General features: G+C 41.7%; 1 protein-coding gene across 5 annotated transcripts in view; it reads right to left on the reverse strand.

Annotated features, from left to right (window-relative positions):
* The window catches only part of LOC107217056 (leucine-rich repeat-containing protein 24-like), a 173,439-nt gene that overhangs the window by 87,324 nt on the left and 67,549 nt on the right, over positions 1 to 18,566 (reverse strand). For all 5 annotated transcript variants that reach the window (XM_046744021.1, XM_046744023.1, XM_046744022.1 and 2 more), the window contains one exon: positions 6,614 to 6,652. The gene's annotated coding sequence lies outside the window, so the exon portion shown is untranslated. The remainder of the gene's footprint in view (positions 1 to 6,613; positions 6,653 to 18,566) is intronic.

Raw genomic sequence — 18,566 nt, forward strand, 5'->3', positions numbered from 1 at the left:
GTAGGTTTTTTTTAGGCTTACGTGCGGAGGAGGAGCTGGACGGACGACGTGCCCCGTATCAAGTTAAACAAGAACTCTAATTAGATGCCACGACTTGTTTGTGTGTTCTTATCCTTTATTTCCTACTATTTTTCTACCCCCGTACTTTCTTTCTATGCTTCTTTTTTCTTCAATGAAGAATAATAATTAGATTGAAATACGAGGCTTCTGAATTACCAACCTGTACCGAGGAGTAGCGGAACTTTGGACCAACTCAAGAGTTGTAATTATGGGAAAGCAAGTGCACGGTTGCACGGATCGATATCTTCGTGCATATCGAAAATCCTTTGTTCTTTCTTTTTTTGTCTTCTCTTTTCTGCACTTTATACGACAATTCGAAAATAAGATAAGGGAAGAACTAACATTGCTCAATATTAGTACATATCAACTTGTTTGCTTAACCGTTATGTCGCATTATTTGCGCATATATGCTCTTTTGATGAGTCGATGCAGCATTTCAGCTGTACTACCCCTGTCGCTAACACTTCGTCAAACGATATCCGTATTTGGTGTGTTTGACATAAACAAGAAGCAGATCTGTCGGTGTTTGACCGGTTGCAAGTTCGATCGGACAACAGAAATGGTAATCGGCTCTTTTCCTAACAAGTACGCGTTATCTGTTCCAAACCGCGTTTACGTCAAATAACAACTTCCGACGCGACATGCTACTGGAATGCTTGAGTTCATCGTTATTTCGGCACAAAGTAGCCATGAGCCGGAAATAACAAACGCAATTCACGGTATAAAGTCCATTAAAATTAGTCATATAACATGGTAAAAACCGTCCAAGTTGTTCGTTCGTGAAAATGACAGCTATTTCTTTCTCTTTTTTTTTTTAAGACAATAATTGGAGTCGACTCATCAATAATTATTTTTTCGTATACAGAATTTCAAATTCAATCCGCGTTTTTTCCTTAATTTTTTTTTTTTGATTTTTTTATTTCCTTTCTACACTTCAATTTTTCACAGGCGTGTAATTATCTAATACAATAGCGGAATAATAATTCAGGCAACTCGCGTTAGCGAATTGAAAACGGGACGTAGTTTGTACCTGGTATAATACCCGAGGTCGTGGTTCCCGAGGGCGAACGGGTTCCGGTTCGGCGTTTTAATTTCGCAAGCTCGTAAGTCCTGCGTAATCCGCGATTCGTAGTCAGCCGGTCGGTGTTGCAGGTATTGGTGAGCGTTGGTTTAGCGAGCCGAAGAAAAGGCGGGCAAAAAAAAAGCTCCGCAACGTTTCATCGCGAGGGAAAAAGGGCCAGCTATAAGTATAGGTACGTATACCTTATACCCGTAAGTACAGAGAGCTTTCCGTCGGATGGATTATCCGTCTAGAAAAGAAACCCGGTGAAAAAACGTTGTCGTAAAGTTTTCGGCGGTGAACGAGCCGGGAAACCGCAACTTCGACCCAAGTCGAAAAGCGCAAATATTTACCAACGACGGGAAAATCTCTTCGTTAGGATATTCGCCGAGTTACCAAATGTATATATGTATGTATATATATATATACACACTTCTCTACGAACGCGCGATGAAGTTGACAGCGCTTATTGCGAGGCCCTTTGCAACGTCGATCAACCAAGTTTCTCGAGGTTGCAACGTTCACAATAAGTTCAAAACCGAGGATACAAGCAGGGATCAGTTTTTGCTGCTGGGTGGAAAAGGATATCCATTCGTACTTTTGATGTCAGACCCCCCCCCTCCCCCTCCCCCTCCCCCCGCCTCCCTTTCTCCTCGTCAAAATTTCACAGACATTTGGACGATTCGAGAAAATATGACGATGCCTTGAAAAATTATCAAGGTACAGATTCACCTCGTGCTGATTATCGTAATTTTTCGAAACTCAACGAGTTTGACTAAACTCTGAGATTCTCCGAAATATCGATTCAAATTATACACGTCGACGAAGAGATTCGGGTTAAACTGCCAAGTGCGAAGATGTCTACACCGTGAATCTGAGAATAATTGGCGTTTCATGAATGTCAATCGTCAAACTCACATCCGTGCACGTCACGAAATTTTCGAGCAATCTGCACCATTTTCAAGATATTCGAAACGCGTGCTTCGCGGTCAATACTTATACCAACGAATTCCGAGAGTTTATATCTGAAATTACAACGAGTATGTATATACCGTTAAAATATTTAACATTTCTCGGAGGTTTCGTCGACGGCGCCAGCGGGAGATGAGAGTGAGCGACTGACTACAAGGTATGTATGTGTATAAACGCTTGAGATAGGAACGTGGCTAGTTACACGTTGTATCTTTATACTTGCTTGTTACAGAAATGACTCGACAAAATTCCACGCGCCTCGGAAAACTTCCCTCGCTGTTATTTTCTCTTTTTTTATTATTATTATTGTTATTTTTTTCCACCCAGCTCTCCCCCCCCCCCCCCCCCCAAAGCGTAACCGGCAAAGCGAAATTACCCCAATCTAAGCGAAGAGCTCAACTCTTCACCTCCGCGATATTTGGACGAGCTACTCACACGTCAATGCATTACAGTTATACCAAAATACCTATGAATTGTTCATGTGTATACGTAGTCCTATTCGATGATGGCGGAAGGGCACGGAGGGAGGAAAGGGCCGTGAGAAAAGTACAGGTGATACCATTGTCCATACCTGCCGGGGTATTTAGATATGGAATAATAATTCCAGGCACGTATACAGGATTGAATCTGACTATCGCCGGTGGAGATTAGCCCGTTTCGCGTGTCGCCGAGTTCTCCGCTTGTTTGAAATCGCGCGGGGATGAATGAAAGTGCGATCCGCAGGAAGTTCCCAACCCCCGACTGCAACCGGTGTTTTACCCCTTTTCCTCGCCATCGTTTTGCCGGATTTACGGGCAAAAACCTCGCGAAACGTGCCCCGTCACCTCTGAATAAGAGATACCGAGCTGCAAAACTTTCCCCTGTCTGCCTGACTGCCTGCCTCCACCTTAGGCGTTGTTTGCCAAGTTAAAGACGTCCGTGTGTCTGAGATGAATACGCGAAAACAGCAGAATCCACTCAGTGCCTCGATTAAACGCCTACGTTATGTTATTTTATACGGATTTAGGAGTGTAAATATCTCTATATTATCCCCTGTGTTAGACTATAAGAATTGACAAAAAGATGTGTAAAAATGTGAAATGAATATATACCTTACAGTTTGTGTGTTTTTTTTTTACACATACGTATACCTATATATAAGGTGTGCAGCGACGTTCCTCGCTGCAAGTCGCGCTAGTATTTTCCCCGTAGTTATAATTAGGTAATCGTGAATAATTAAACGCTGCCGCATTTTTTTATTTTTTATTTTCTGTTACGTTAATGTTTTTTGTTTCATTTTCCCTCTAACATCCAGACGCGCGCAACGCAAACCGTACGAAACGGAGTGGAAAAAATGTACATACAATTTACCCGTATTTGCTACCCGGTATAATATACCTGCAGTTTGCAATTGTTGCGATATTATCAAGGTAACGTGAGAGGAATTAATACCGCACCGGGACGGGGTCTAATTAGTGATGGAAAGGAAAAACCATTCGGTACACCGACGACATTGCAACCCGATAACGCGTCGAGTTGCTAACCGGATTATATATTTGCACCTTGGATTATTACTCAAGAGTCGTAAATCGATACCGCGAATTGATATTTTGCAAATAAAAAATAAACGATTCTCGCATCGATGTGTAATTTTTTTTTTTTTTTTCTTTTTCTTTAAATGACACAATTTACAATTTTTCCATTCCATTCGATCGGAGTAAGCTTCGTATTTCGTACGATAACTAACTGTGGAAGAATTTTTAATATTTCCTACAACTTGGAACTTCTCGGTCAATATTGAGAAAATTTTTAGCGTATTTCACTCTGGTTGAGAATATATCGCTTTACGACGACAACTCAATAAAAGTTTCGTACTCGCGCTAATAAACCCAGTGAGACGATGTACGTGTACTATATGCATTAAGCCCACAACAAAGAATGAGCGCAATAAAATTCCACTGAAAATTCCAATTCCTCGATATCACGCATCGCAAGTTATTCACCGTCATATTTTCAATAATTATAACAATCGGCATATCGCTATCTGCTACGCGGAGTTGTTGCCGCGAAAAGAATAACAATTTTTCCGTGAAAAATTGTGCAGAGAAATTGGAAAGTATAAGAATAACAGAAGATATTTTCATCGCCTAACCGGAAATTAATTACTTTATATTCATCTGGAAGCGTAACGTAAGTACATATGTAATACTTATATGTATATACGTATCTATATACAATGTCGAAAATGAAGGAGAGGGAGCGAGAGGTACGGGTGCAAGAAAACAAGAACGTTTCCTCGCGAATATCCCTACACCCGGACACGGTTTCCCCTTTCACACCCCCACACCCCCACCGCCAAGAATGCGAAGATACCAATTTCAAAAAGGGGTATTAATTCTCGGGGCTGTTAGCGCAGAGCCAAGATATCTACGTGACTCTAATTATTTCTCAAGATCTACACCCTTTCCTCCATCTTCTCTCCTACCGCGGTGATATCGTCGAACACGTTTCTTCGGGAACGACGTTGAATTTCCCATCCCCGTCATCGACTAGAACCGTTTTCTCCTCGGCTCGTTCGGCATACGCCCGGTATATACTATATATATAATAATACCATCCTAGCTCGTATGTTTGGCTGACAAAATGACGAGGCCATCTTGGAAAAGCTGAGCCGAAGCTACACGGCGTAAATATACGTATATACATAATATATACGCACACATACGTATATATGTATATAACACCAACACCACACGCCCCAGCATATACAAAGAGAATTTATTTATGTATATTGGGGTGAAGTCTGGGCGCGACTCGGTGTGATTTCTCAGGCGTAAACGCATACACGTCTATACGAAAAGTTTTGTCTACCCGGTGTCTCGTTTTAAACAAAATCATCCGGTATCTTCGCACCCTTGAGGTCCAAGGCAACGAAGAGCACGATTTCGTGTCATCTGTCGTCTACGGTGTTCACCAAACTTCTCCCCGTTTTTTATAATTCTGAACGACCCGAAGCGAGCGATGTAAAAGTCCAACAAGAGCAATCCCTCGAGGTGAAGATGATCGTCATGAAAATCGGCACTGGACACCGGCCAATCAATCACGTGATATTTTTAATATAATTTTTATTTTCGAGAGTATGTATCACGAGTCTTCTTCGCACTTTTCTTTTCCCTCACGCCGTTTCCGGGATATTTGCGGATCCTGTTTTGGAAATGGGACACCCCGTGCACACCAGTCGGATCGGAGAGAACTGAGCGCGTAAATTGTGACGTCGAGGGTGATGGTGGTGGTGGTGGTGTACGTTGTTAGTGTTTGCGGACCGAGGAAGATATTTCGTGTATATTTGTCGTTTCATTTTTTTTTTTCTTATAATCCTCCCTATTTGTCATTCACGAAAGGCGCGGAGATTTCCAGAGCTATGTAACACCAACGCTCGCACCCACATCCACAGTCTGAACCTAATACGCGAGAAGGAAGAAGAAAGAAAAAGGAGATTGTGTGTATAACATAAAACCAGAAGCCCCGTTTTCCTATCTCCAAAAGTGACGATCCGATACGATGCGGATTGTATCTTGAAAATTACCCTTGTTTTTCCACCATCCACTCTTGACTCGAAAAATCATAGCTTCAAAGTCAATCAATCGGTAGTTTAAAAACAACGATCGAGAAAATCAAATGACCAAATGTAGAAAATCACTCAATTATTTTTATTGCGAAATTTGTATTGCATAGTTTCACCGACACAGATGTAACAATTACGACTTAAACAATCGAGCGTGACAGACCTGTGACACTTTGCTCGGAGAGTAAACGTTGTCACAATAAATGCCGAGGCATGCCTGCACGAAATCGTTGCGTACAAGGTACGATTGAAACCAATCGTTTCAATTGAACGTGTTAAACCGGAGCAATCCCTTCGTTTCTTCTCCCCTTCACGAAATTAAAGTAGTTAGGTACACGGGAGTAGCAATGCAGCGCTGGATTTCGTGCCGAGCATTCGGTGCCCATAAAACAGCCGAACGTAAGCAAGCATAAGGCGGCTATTACGCGCGTACCTTCCCACACACAAACACAAGCGCAGCAATTCCACATGCCGACGTGAAATTCGATCCTTGGTCGAGACTCGGTAGGTAGACTTTTAGTCATTGTTACGACCACGCGCTCACATAATTAGTATGTTTCCGTAACAATTAAGCGGTCGGGCATAACGGAAACTCGCCGCGTATATTTGACGGTCGAAAACTTTTTAGGCAACAACAATCGGAAAGTAGACGACGGAGTGAAGGAAGGGTGAAGGAAAACTCGGGGAAAAAAACAAAGCTCGAGAGTTTAAGTTTATGTCTACCCTACGCCCAAAATTTACGACCACGGTATTTTCGGGCAGCACTAGCTAATTGTGAGCATTAGCGATAAGGGATGGAGAGAAAAATAGAGAAATCTAGATGCAGGGTTGTATTGTACACGGGAATGTATACATATAAGTTTTACACCTGTCTCAGCCGTCCGACAGCCGATAAATAATTGTTCATTATCACGTACCTTGTATCACGCGTGCAGAGCTGGACAATGGCGTATCACCTGTAACAAAAAGTAATAACAACGTTATCAAACAATTTTTCACAATCAAATTTCCGCCGACCATTGTTTTCAACTTTTCTATTTTCTCCCTAGGCCTTCCGTTTGATTTACGTCAACGTCGTAAATCTACATATACTCTGCGTTTATGTCGGCTGGTTTTTATTTTTATTTTGTTTATTTTTTGTGTTCCCTTTCCTTTCCATCACGGACAAGCATCGGGATTCGAATTTTAATTAATTTATATCATGCCGAAAAATGTGCTAAACCCGATTGCAAAGACTCTTGTTTAACTTTAGCCTTCGATTCGATGTTTCATATTTTTTTTTTTTTTTTACGCAATCTTTCTCTCTGCGCGGAATTTTTACAATTAGTCTTCTTCTAATTTAAGCCCGTTGCATTGCAGAGGCGGCTCTGTTAATCCGTGCAATTACCTCGCTAAACCTCGGTTATACGCTCACCTCGTACAAGGATGTAATAATACCCGGTGTTAATACCATAGTTAATAATCACACCGTCTCTCTCTCAGAATGTATTTGCTGCTTCCGTCTACATCTAAACATTAAACACAAGTAAAATATACACACACATATATACGTGTATGAATTTCTATTCTTAGCAAAAGTTTGTGAATTTTGTCAATGATTTCTCGTGGCTTATACTCCCCTGAATGTTCAAACAACAACATTATTCCTTTAAATCACTACTACATATTATATAGCCTGCGGAATTGTAATTCTTTTTCTTCTACGCTATTCGTAGACAATTCATACGTACGTAATGTATTACACGTAACAGTCATAAAATTGACGGAACACGTACAGACAGAGATATATCGTAGAGAAAGGATATCTAATGTCTTTCGACAGACGAGAAATGGAGTAAATTTCGTTGAGCTATATCTATTTGAACAGACACGAGAGATAATATGTTCGGGCAAGTAACACCGATGCACCCTGTATATAAATATACTTGAACACGTGTACGTGAAAAGCTATTACATAACATTTCTTGTAATACAGGTTGTTTCGGAAGCTTGAAATAGGCTCCGGGATTAAGAGCAGGGGTCGCATTATACGATCGAACATTCAAGAGCTGCGTTCCTACAAATTAGGTTTGGGGTTCGAGGAAACCGACGGCGGTCTAAGGTAAAAAAGAAGAAGAAAAAAAAAAACCCTCAGAAAGAGAGACGAAAATTAATATTAATTATACAACGTCACGAGCGTACGCTGATTTGTGACATCAACGCACGCTTTCAGGATTCACTCGATGATCCTGGGGGATGATTCTCTTCTCCCTGCTTTCAAATTCCCTCAAGCCTCGATAAACAGGACAAATTGATTCCAGGAAAAACCATCAGCTTTTTCTCACCCTTCAAAGACAATCGAGACACCTATCGTTTCCAGAGACAGTTAAGATCAGCGATTTGAAATCTCGTGTCTCTCGTTTTTTTTCAGATTTTTTTTGGACAGTTTTATAATCGTCGAAAGACATAAAAAAAAAACAATGTTATTCATTTTTCCTAAATTTCATCAACAAAAAGGAAATACAGAAATGCATTGAAATCACAAACGTAGAGGGAAACGATGCATTGTGACTACATGCACGTGAAAAATAATATATTCACATTAATATCGAGAATCAATTCGACGGAAGATACGTTTCCATGTTTTTTCGCTTTCTGTATTTCGTTTTCTCCTTCATTCAAATGCATTATTCAGTCTCTCACGGACGCGTCGGACTTTCTGTATACTCACGATGAAGCTATAAATCGAGCTAAAATTAGGTTCGATTTGTTTCGCTCGCGGGTGACAGCTTTCGGATCATATTCCGATATCAGCACATTTGTTATTTGTCTTCCCTTATTTTCTTTTCACATGTTAACCGCGTAAACAATCACGTGTATCGCAATTCTACATGTTCACAACACATCATTGTGATTACGTTATTACCTTCATGATGCTGAAAAGAAAAAAAGAAAAAACAAAAAAAAAAAAAAAGAAAAAAAGGAAAAACGAGTACGAAAAATATTCTCGATACGCTTTACCGCATGAATTATTGTTACCATTCACGTTTATAAATGTACGTAACGTGGTTGCGTGCGGTGGATAAATTAGGAAATTATCAAGGTAAACAAGCGTGATTAATACGTGTGAAATGTCTATAAACGTAATGGAACGCACGTAAAGTGTTTACAAATAAAGGTGTGTACCTAACCATAGAAACAATTCATAGAATGTATTTGAAAGAAGGCAGAAGGATGCTAGTTAACATGGAAAATTCTATTCCTGCAATTTCACTGTTCAAATTTGAATCTCCGAGTCTGCGTTGAACGAATTTTAACAACGGTGTCTTTTCCAGGCCATGTAATGTAAGTAGATACGCAGTGCCGATTCTGATTACAGATTCCGTTACCAACACTTTACCTACAATTAGCCAAGACGCAAACCTTTTTCTAGAATGTTTTTACCAAGTGTCGATAACGAAATCTGTAATCACAACCGACACTGCCTATCTACTAACGTGCTTCACGAACTTAGCGGATCGTCGCGGAGCGTTTTGCGGAATAGTTGCGGATGTCCATTGTTCTCTCGGGCAACGTTTCAACGATTCCTATAAGCCGAAAATGCTCGTTCGAATTATTTAAAAATTGCGAACAGCACAGCAGAGCGAGGGTCTATCACTTCGTAGACTCCCTCGGCTTTTTATCACCGAGCAACGTCAGCGGATATAGTAGTATAGATATTCCGGTTCTTTTTCCCGTGTAATCGGTACGGACGGATTGACAGGGCGGCAGAATTTGACGACGGTCTCTCCGTACGTCTCGAGAAGTATCATTTTTCCTCTCGATAAGACGTCGCGAAGCGTTTCGCAGATCTACTTTACCGCTCCGCTGCAGAGAATACCTTTCCTCTTGATCGCCACCTCCGGGCCGGATTTTCCAAGTCGAGCCTGAACGGCATCATCCCTGATCGCGAACCTTGTTCCACTTTCATTGCAGCGAACAACGAAAAACAATATTATATTCACCGCCTGAGGGAAGAACGACGATAAATACCAATTCGCATTTCCCGTTCCTTGCCGCACTTTTTTTATCGATTTTTTACATCCATCACCGTGAAATTTCTCACCTGACCCAGAGCCAATAAATCACTTTTGTTTATTCATCGCTTCGCTACGGCACGGCAATGCTGGTACATTGCGTATCCGTTTAACCTCCAGTTTAGGGAAAAACGGTGCGAGAGAAGAGGGCTGGTGAAAATTTAATTATTTTAAAGAACCGGCGGATCGACGAGGAGGGTTGAAAACAATTCTTACGTAATCGATCAGATTCCAATCAATCGGCATGCGTACATAGGTATAATAAAACTACGCGTAACGCTTAAAGTAAAATCAATTTATATCTCCGTATTCAGGTATATTCGGAGAGTGCACTGCATTATTGTATTATAGTAATATAGAGCCGCGTGAAAGCCATGGGCTTCACCGATCGTTGTAAAATGATTTTGCACAGTTGCTTTGTGATATTTTTTCAACCCCTATTTCAGAAAGCGGTTAGCCGAAAGTATATGAGACAAAGAAAAAAGAAACCGGAAAAAATGTTCGGTGTATAGCTTGAGAAGTGAACTCAACGCGAAGTAAAGAAATTATAAGTTGGCATATATTTTTTTTTCTTCTTTGTTTGTTCAACAACTATCCAAGTGAACGTCTAGTAAACGTGTCGGCAGAGAGCATGCACGAATACATAAAATAACGTACCGTTGCCGGTAATTGCGAGCGAAATTGAGGGAAACAAATTTCATCAAGGGAGGGAGTCGGGACCGCAACAAGAATTATTCGACGTTTGAAATTAATTACTTTTCCGACGATTTTTCGAAGCGAAGAGGGTTTAATTTGCCGAACGGAAAACAACACAGCCTAACTCTCGCCAAGTGGGCGAACGAGAGGAAGAAAGAAACATCGGAGGAGAAAAGAAGAGGTTCATTATTTCCGTCGGTTGGAAAATTTTCTTTCTTCGCTTTCCGCACTGTTGTTACGCTGAAGCTATATATGTATATAAGAAAGCGAGATAGATGATGCCGACAAACGAAAATCATACGGCTTGTTTTGCAACTTGAAGAATATTCAACGCCGTCGTCGAACAATGCCGTACAACTTATTGTACGAGGAGAATATGATAAAGTTGAAAGCTCCAGACCTCGTTAAATTTCGATTTTAACTTTCGAGTTTGAAAAATTGTCGATAATTTATAAAAATATTTCTTACGTAGCTCCCAGGGTACAACCGGTGTCTATCTATCGCGTCGAACTATTAGGCCCGCCACGATTAGTCAAGTGATATGATTTAAAAAATTTAAACACAATCATCTGCAAAAAGTTAGCAGACCTATTTTTAATTTACTTTTTTGCAGAATGTTTCACGAAGTAAGGAACTCGGTTGCATGCGAAAAGAAGACCCTTTTGTATTTGATCTTGTAAAAAATAGAAATGCAAAGTTCACTAAAATGTACGAAGGTTTAATATACCTCGATACAAAAGAATGAAGAAATAAAGACACGCGTTACTTGGATCTTTGCGACGAAAAAGTCAGGCTCGCGCGATTTTCCAAATTACCGACCGACCCGTTTTCCACGGGTCGCGGAAATTGAACGGGGCATTCAATTTTCTAACGCGAATTACAATCAAAACGGAATGCACGACTGGACGAGACGGGCGAAGCACGGATTAATCGACTTTGTTTCTCAATTAACTCTCTCTTTCTCTTTCTCTATCTCTCTTCGCTGTTCCTCCGTAAAAACAGGGCAAATCCTGATCTGCAGGTTGGTTCCCGAGGTTCTGACAGGTTTTCCAATACCGCCTATGGGCCAAGCGGGCGAACAAACCCGATGCCCACGCCAATTCCGGCTGATATCTCGCGTCAATTTCCAAAAGTATCGACATCCCCGATATAATTTTAAACATGTCGATAATTTCTTTGAATCAAACCGTTGTCCAAGCAAAACGGTATAAAAACCATCGGCACCGACGATACGGAAATTGTTAAAAACTGTCCTGTTCAATCGTCCAGTAATCGGCTCGACGCGAACAAATACTGCGCAGCTCTACCGAAATCCTCTTTCCACACTTTGTGTCCAACAATTTTATTTCAGCTCATTTTCAGGAGCTAACAATAGGCCGGGAATATATGTACGCGTGTAATGGAACTGCCGAGTACCGGCTCGATGGTCTCGTTTTGGCAAGGAATAAACGTCACGAGTTACATGATTTGTAGCACGCTTCGCTTTTTACAGCACGGACAGTGACAACCGAAACACCTTGAGCCGTCTTATTCCGTTCGATTTCTCCGTCGTATCGATCTCAAATTCTTTTTCACCTTACTTCTTCTCTGCCATGTCTGGCTCCCTTTGTTACGGTTTTTCCTCTGCTCTTTAAGGCCTGCGTCCGTTGGCCCCCGACGAGATTTGGTTAGAGCTCACGTAGCAGTTGAGAAAACGTGCGGAGAAGATCAAGTTGATATCTGTGTATGGAGAAACGATAATACCTGCGAGAGGTAGAAACAATGTCTGACGAAAACCTTGATAATCATCTCGAGGACAAAATGCATGTGTATCTTAAATATGTTATCGCATTATTCAAAGTTCAAAATTCGAAAAACCGAATCATTTGCAGAAAATTTCACGGAGAGAAGAAAAAGAACAGATTTTACTCAAAACTGCGGGAAGAGAGGGACACGTCAAGGTTTTTGGTTTAAAAAAAAAAAAAAAAGAAAAAAATATCCATGTCAACTATATTTTTTTAATACAAATGTAGCAGTCTTTACTCTTTGTACAATGGTTTTCACTCTTTCTAGAGTAAATTCTGCATTTTACGAAGTATATTTTACCAATAAACCTGACGTGACCTCACCTCTCTTCTCACAATTTTGCCTAAAATCTGATTTTTTATTTTCTCCATGTGCCCAGGCTTGTTTTTCTTAGCATTACCGCGAACTGAAAACACCGATTTTTCCATCGAACGGCCAAGGAATTCGAACCAAAATTCGCAATGTTTTCCTTCCGCCGCATCTTAAAGCGACATACCTCAACTGGCGAACTTGTACCGCATAGTCGTTGCGCAAGTACATTGGCTTAGTGCAGCAGCACTTGGCCTAGGCTGACCTGAAACTTTTCCGTTAACGTACATACACCGAGTAATTCGCGCTATACGTGTACACGCGGTGTTACAAGCTGCGAGCAAGCTCCGGAACGAGGTAGCGGGAACTTGGCTTTGCGAAGCAGGAAGAAGATGGCGGGATCACGATCGGGAATGAAAAATTCAAGAATCGTTGAAAAAAACGTCATCGTCCCGAGTTCGCCGAGTAAAGTGAAATATGCAATTCTTGTTCCAGCGATGAAAGGCTTATTTTAAATCGGCTAAATGTTTTATCCGTTTGTTCGCAATTGTCGAATGACGATTGGATGAAAGAAAAGCGTCTCGTCTTTCGTCACAGCTCAGAGACGTCATCGACGTTTCGGGTAGGAAATCGTTATACTCGTCTCGACATAACGCCGGTGTCGAAGGTTGCCGAGTAGGTGGATTGGCTGGCGTCTCGGTTGCCACCTCGTGAATAACATAACTAGATCGATCGGGTGTTTGGGATCGTTTAATGAGCCATAAACACGAAAGCCGATAGTCTCCGAAGGGGAATATCGTCCCGCACGCGTCGCTTCTTGAAATTTTCAGGTGAAGCTTGCGCCATAGAAATTCGGAAAACCAGGGAGAAAATAATGTAAAACGGAAAGTATATCGGTGACGATTCTTCCAAGTTTTTCACCGCCGCGGTTTCGTCGACATTTTCCCCGACTCGAAAAGCAGAAACCTGAGCTGATCGACGATAAGAAAGAACTTCCCTGGATCTCGTTAACCGCGCGTTACGTATTTTCCTCATGCGGTTGTACATATATACAGTACATAGATGCAACACAATACGTAGAAACCGGAGCTGAATTTTTCCTAGAAAAATCTGTGAGGGTTCTTATCGGCTCGTCGCGGTATACGCTCCTATTACGTCCGACCTGCGGGGCTTCTTTATTTGCGTCCACAACGGAAGCTGCATCCGAACCGAGATAAGAAGCAAGAGTATAACGAACTTAACGCGGCCCCTTGTAGCATAAAATTTCACTTACGCGTCAGCCGTCGTAATGTCATCCATACCATACCACTCGTCGAGTTCATTACGATCGCTAGCTCGCGTCTTTTAAATCGTAACTCGTTATTTTTCTCCAGTTTCAACTCGTACCTTGCGTTTGTTTTCAGTGACCGGAATTCTCTAGTGCGTCACAATTGCACACTATTTGCCTAATTACGAGATGAAACGCGCTTCGTTCATGACTCGTTTAGGCGTATCGTCATCGCTGGCTATACGTTCGCAACGTACGTATAACAAGTTTATACACGTGATTCGCGTGGGAAACTTCTCTCTGCCGGCAAACTCGTTTCAATTCCCATTTCCGTTTTACCAAATGCGATCCGTCTTATTGTCAGTTTTCTCTATTTTCACCATTTTCTCTTCGGGAACGGAACGGAAGAAAGTAGGAAAGACAAAAATAGAATAATAAAAAATACCGCGCGAACAGCGGACTTTTTCAAATCAATTCAAGCGCCGAAGGAAGAAGAAAGAAAAAATTTCTTCCGCAACTTCTTTGTATTTATCGGACATTTTCATCATTCTCGCCATTATTTTGTTTATTCTTTCGCAGATAAAGAAGGGATCAAGCCGCAACCTGAATACGTGATAATTGGCAGAACTACGAGTATACAAGCAATGAATGACAGCGATCTAGTCGCGCCTGATACCCTCCTTGTCTTGTCGTCGTGCCCTCGAATTTGTGTAACGTGGCAAGAGATGCTCGGAGAGTAAGCCTCGTCCAATTTCCGACTACTAATTTAAACCCTGACCGCGATTGTCATCATCTCAAGAGGTAGGCGGCAGGATAGGCAGGCAGGCAGGTAGGTAGAGAAGATAGAGTTACGTAGGAGATAATCTCGCACAATCTTACCAGACCCAACTTCCCGTACCATGCACCGGATTTGCGGGTCTGATTTTCGCGTTTACAACCTCTACGTTATTCTACACACACGTGCGCAGTTAAACATCGACGACGTGCGATATATTATTCAATAGTCCGTTTCAGGAGCGGAAAAAGATCGGTGTAAAGCCAACGAAGGCGAAGGCTAAATCGTAGAGATAAGGAGTTTCGTACAATTTTTCTACCACCATTACCGAAATTTTCATTTATTTATTTATTTATTTATTTATTTAATCATTCACTCGCAGCTGTTCAAGTTAATTTACAAAGATCATAGCCGATATTACGTACAACGTGTGTATTATATACGCCAAGATAAAACGAAGACGAACGGGGTGAAAATTGTTTCGTAAAAATGGCAAATCCAGTATTGCAAATCACACGTGATACCTAATCACGTCGATATATCTTTTTTTCTCCTTGGCTGGCCGACGGAGCTTGACTTCTTTTTTATACCTACGGCAATCTCACGGGCTATATCTTTCGCTCCCCTTGTTCGTGCCTGGCTTTTTACTTAACGGTGCTGTTTCCCCGCATACTGTATCATATGCCCGCGGTACATAAGATCTACGCATATAGGGGTATAAAGGTATATAAGTATGTATATATGTACATGCGAAAAGTTGTCCACTTATCGACGACGATCGGCCGAAAACTTTTACCAACCCCCTTAACCTGCCGTTTATAAACTCCCAGCCGATATATTACATGAAAGAGGAAGAGAGAGAGAGAGAGAAAGAGAGAGAGAAATCGCTGTCAAGTCTTCTCTACCTCCCCTCACCCCACCCACCCACACTCTCGACCATAAATTATGATCTTCAACGGATTCAACTCAATTATTTCGCTCGATTATCGCTGTTCACCACTTCCTATAAACGTCGTGATACTCTATTGTAAGAAACACTTGAATTACACCGGCATACGAATTTTCCAATTTCCTGTTATTCGTATAGTGAAATATTGATAAGGAGAATAATGGAGAGTGGAAAAATCCGACTCAATTTGCGTGTATTGTATATTATATGTATTATGCACTTTATACCTCTCAGTATACTTGTTAGTTTTAATTACAGTTCTAAATTCATGGTCGTCGTCCAAACTTTTACTTTCTAAATTTCCAAACTTTTCCATACACTACACTGTACACGTAATCGTTTACACCTGTACCACATCCCCGGGTAATCAAACATATTCACACGCGAAACGCGTACGTCACACATATTTCGTCTATACCTGAATAAAACTCGAAATAAAACGTATAATTACGTCGATGACTGAGAGAAAGAAAGTGGAAGAAAGAAAAAAGAAAAAAAACGGAAATAAATGATTACACTACTTTAAAAAGTAAACGAATTCTAAAATTATTCAATCTAAATTCAAAGTTTTCGTGTGTCAGTTTTTTTTTTTTTTCTTTTGTTCTCTTCGTTCTTTCTCTTTTCCTCTTTCGCTCTCTCCCCATCTCCATTTGACAAAATTTCACCATACTTTTCCACACGGTTTTTCCCTTGCTGCAGCGACTCCCACCGTGTAAAATGAAAACTCTTCGAAGACTGTGCGAAAGAAGATAGGCCCGGCATATACATTTACATTATAATATACTTTCCGTATAATTTCTGCAAACATTGAGTCCATACACGCGAAAAATTCCCGTCGGGCACTTCTCATTCTTTGCAAGATTATTGTCTCCTCCTTTATTCACTACCATGTTATTTTTATTATTCACATTTACTTATTTATTTATTTTCTTCGCGTTGTTGAAGCTGTGCGTGAGCTTTTGTAATGCTCTTATTCGTACATCCCCACCCTCGTATCTATATATGTACTCACCTTACAGAGAGTTACCGGAATATGGAAACAGGCACTAAAGATGAAAAGGAGAAATAAAAAAGAGGAAAAAAAAAGAGATGAGAAATACACGATGGCAATGAACGTGTTTCGTAGTACGTACATAACGCAATTAAGGGCGGGGGGGGGGGGGGGGCTTTTAGTTTGCCTGGCGCTTGTCAAAGACGTTGGATTATAGGTGTGCCTAAAGAGAAATATTCAGGAGGCTCGTGTTTTCCTTCTCTCAAACCACCGTCACGTTTCAAAAAAAAATAAAAAAAAAAATAAAAAACCGCGACTCGTATTCACCTCGCTCGCCCTTAACCACCGTCTTCTCGTGATCTCTACTACACACAGTTACACGCGCTTGCATGTATACTGTAAATCTAAGGAAGAGAAAAGACTAAACAATTGTATATTGCACACGGCGATTGAGTCCATTTTTTTTTTCTCTCTGCTTCTCAGCAATCCCTTCATATTATATTCATTTCGCAAGACGAAGATAAATCAACTTGGTATATTATAGCTGCGCAGGTGTAACAGCTAGCGGATTCGCGTGAGGTGATTGAGAAATACGGACGTCTGAATATAGAATTAAAGACACCGTCTCTTGGGGGGGGGATATCCAAAATGTGATTAATTTACGTTTGAAGAAGAAGAAGAAAAAGAAGAAGAAGAAGAAGATAAAGAAGAGGAGAAGGTGTATACTCACTTACACGTGTATATACCTATATACACTACATCAGAAATACATACCTGTATTGAATGGTATGAAAATCAAGACCGACGAAAACGAAAGGGATGATGAACGACCCTTGAGCAAGTGTGTATAATACACATTCTGTACAATATATGCAACCTCATCAATTGCTGCAGGCAATTTTACCCCGCGTATTCTCAACCACTGAAAATATATTCGAAGAATAAACTCTCACAGACCGCGTATAATGTGACAAGTTCCTTGGATCGAATTCAATCACGAACTTGTCAAAGAGTCATTGAAAGAAAAATAAACGCGAAAAGAAAGAAAGAGAGAAGGATAGAGAGGGAGAGATAGATAGAGATAGATAGATAGAAAGAAGAAATCACGCCGGGATTCAAAGTAAATAATCCTTTTTCCCCCGATGCTGCAAATAACGACACTTTGAACGGAGCGTCCGAGCTGTCCGCGGGACATTAGGTGAAAAGAGGATAACGAGAGGATAAGAAAGTGCAGGATAGTAGATTACAGTGTTGGATCCGGCCGTAGGATCGGAGGGTCCCGAATGGGTCAGGTTGAACGCTCGGCGGTTCGCCGAGCTATATCGGTATAGCGATAGCGATAAGAGTCCGGCGGAAGGCCGCGGCCAGCAGCTTGCAGGGTCGCGGGTCGATCCGTCATCCGTGATACGCCAGAAGCTTCCTTGGGGAGGGCCGAACTCGACTCCGAGAGAGACAGAGAGAGAGAGAGAGAGAGAGACAGAGAGAGAGAGAGAGAGAAAGGGCGAGGGGTTGGGTTGCCGGAGGGGTCATTTATCAAGCAGCGATGAAGTTGTTGCCGAGGGTGCTAGCCACCCTGTTCTAGCATACGTAAAACTTTCCCACTATCGCCCGAGCGGATCCCGACGTAGGTACCCACGTAGGCCTTCTTGTTAGGGCCACCTCGACCGGAAATGCACCAAGAGCTCTTCCTCCACCTCCACCTACCCCCAAAGCGAAGCGCGCGCGCGCGTCCTCGGCCTGTTTTTGTAACCCGCAAAGCGGAAGGGGATTCCTGGAAAACGACGAAGGGTCGTCACCGCGATTCGGTTCAAACTTGCTCGTCGAGAGTAACGTCAGCAGACGTCGTCGTCGTTGACGCGGCCTCTGAATAAGGCCAAGGAACCCCGCGCCTCGAGCCCAAGTTTCACGTTAAATTTTCATTCACTCTAGGGCTAATAAACGCCAAGCCGACGGCGGCTGACGGTATTGATGATAACGTTCCGAACCGTCACGCGACAGCGGCAACTTGGACTCGTCAATTGACGACACGAAACGCGTTTAGAG

This window comes from Neodiprion lecontei, chromosome 6 (genome assembly GCF_021901455.1).
Source record: "Neodiprion lecontei isolate iyNeoLeco1 chromosome 6, iyNeoLeco1.1, whole genome shotgun sequence".
Lineage (NCBI taxonomy): Eukaryota > Metazoa > Arthropoda > Insecta > Hymenoptera > Diprionidae > Neodiprion > Neodiprion lecontei.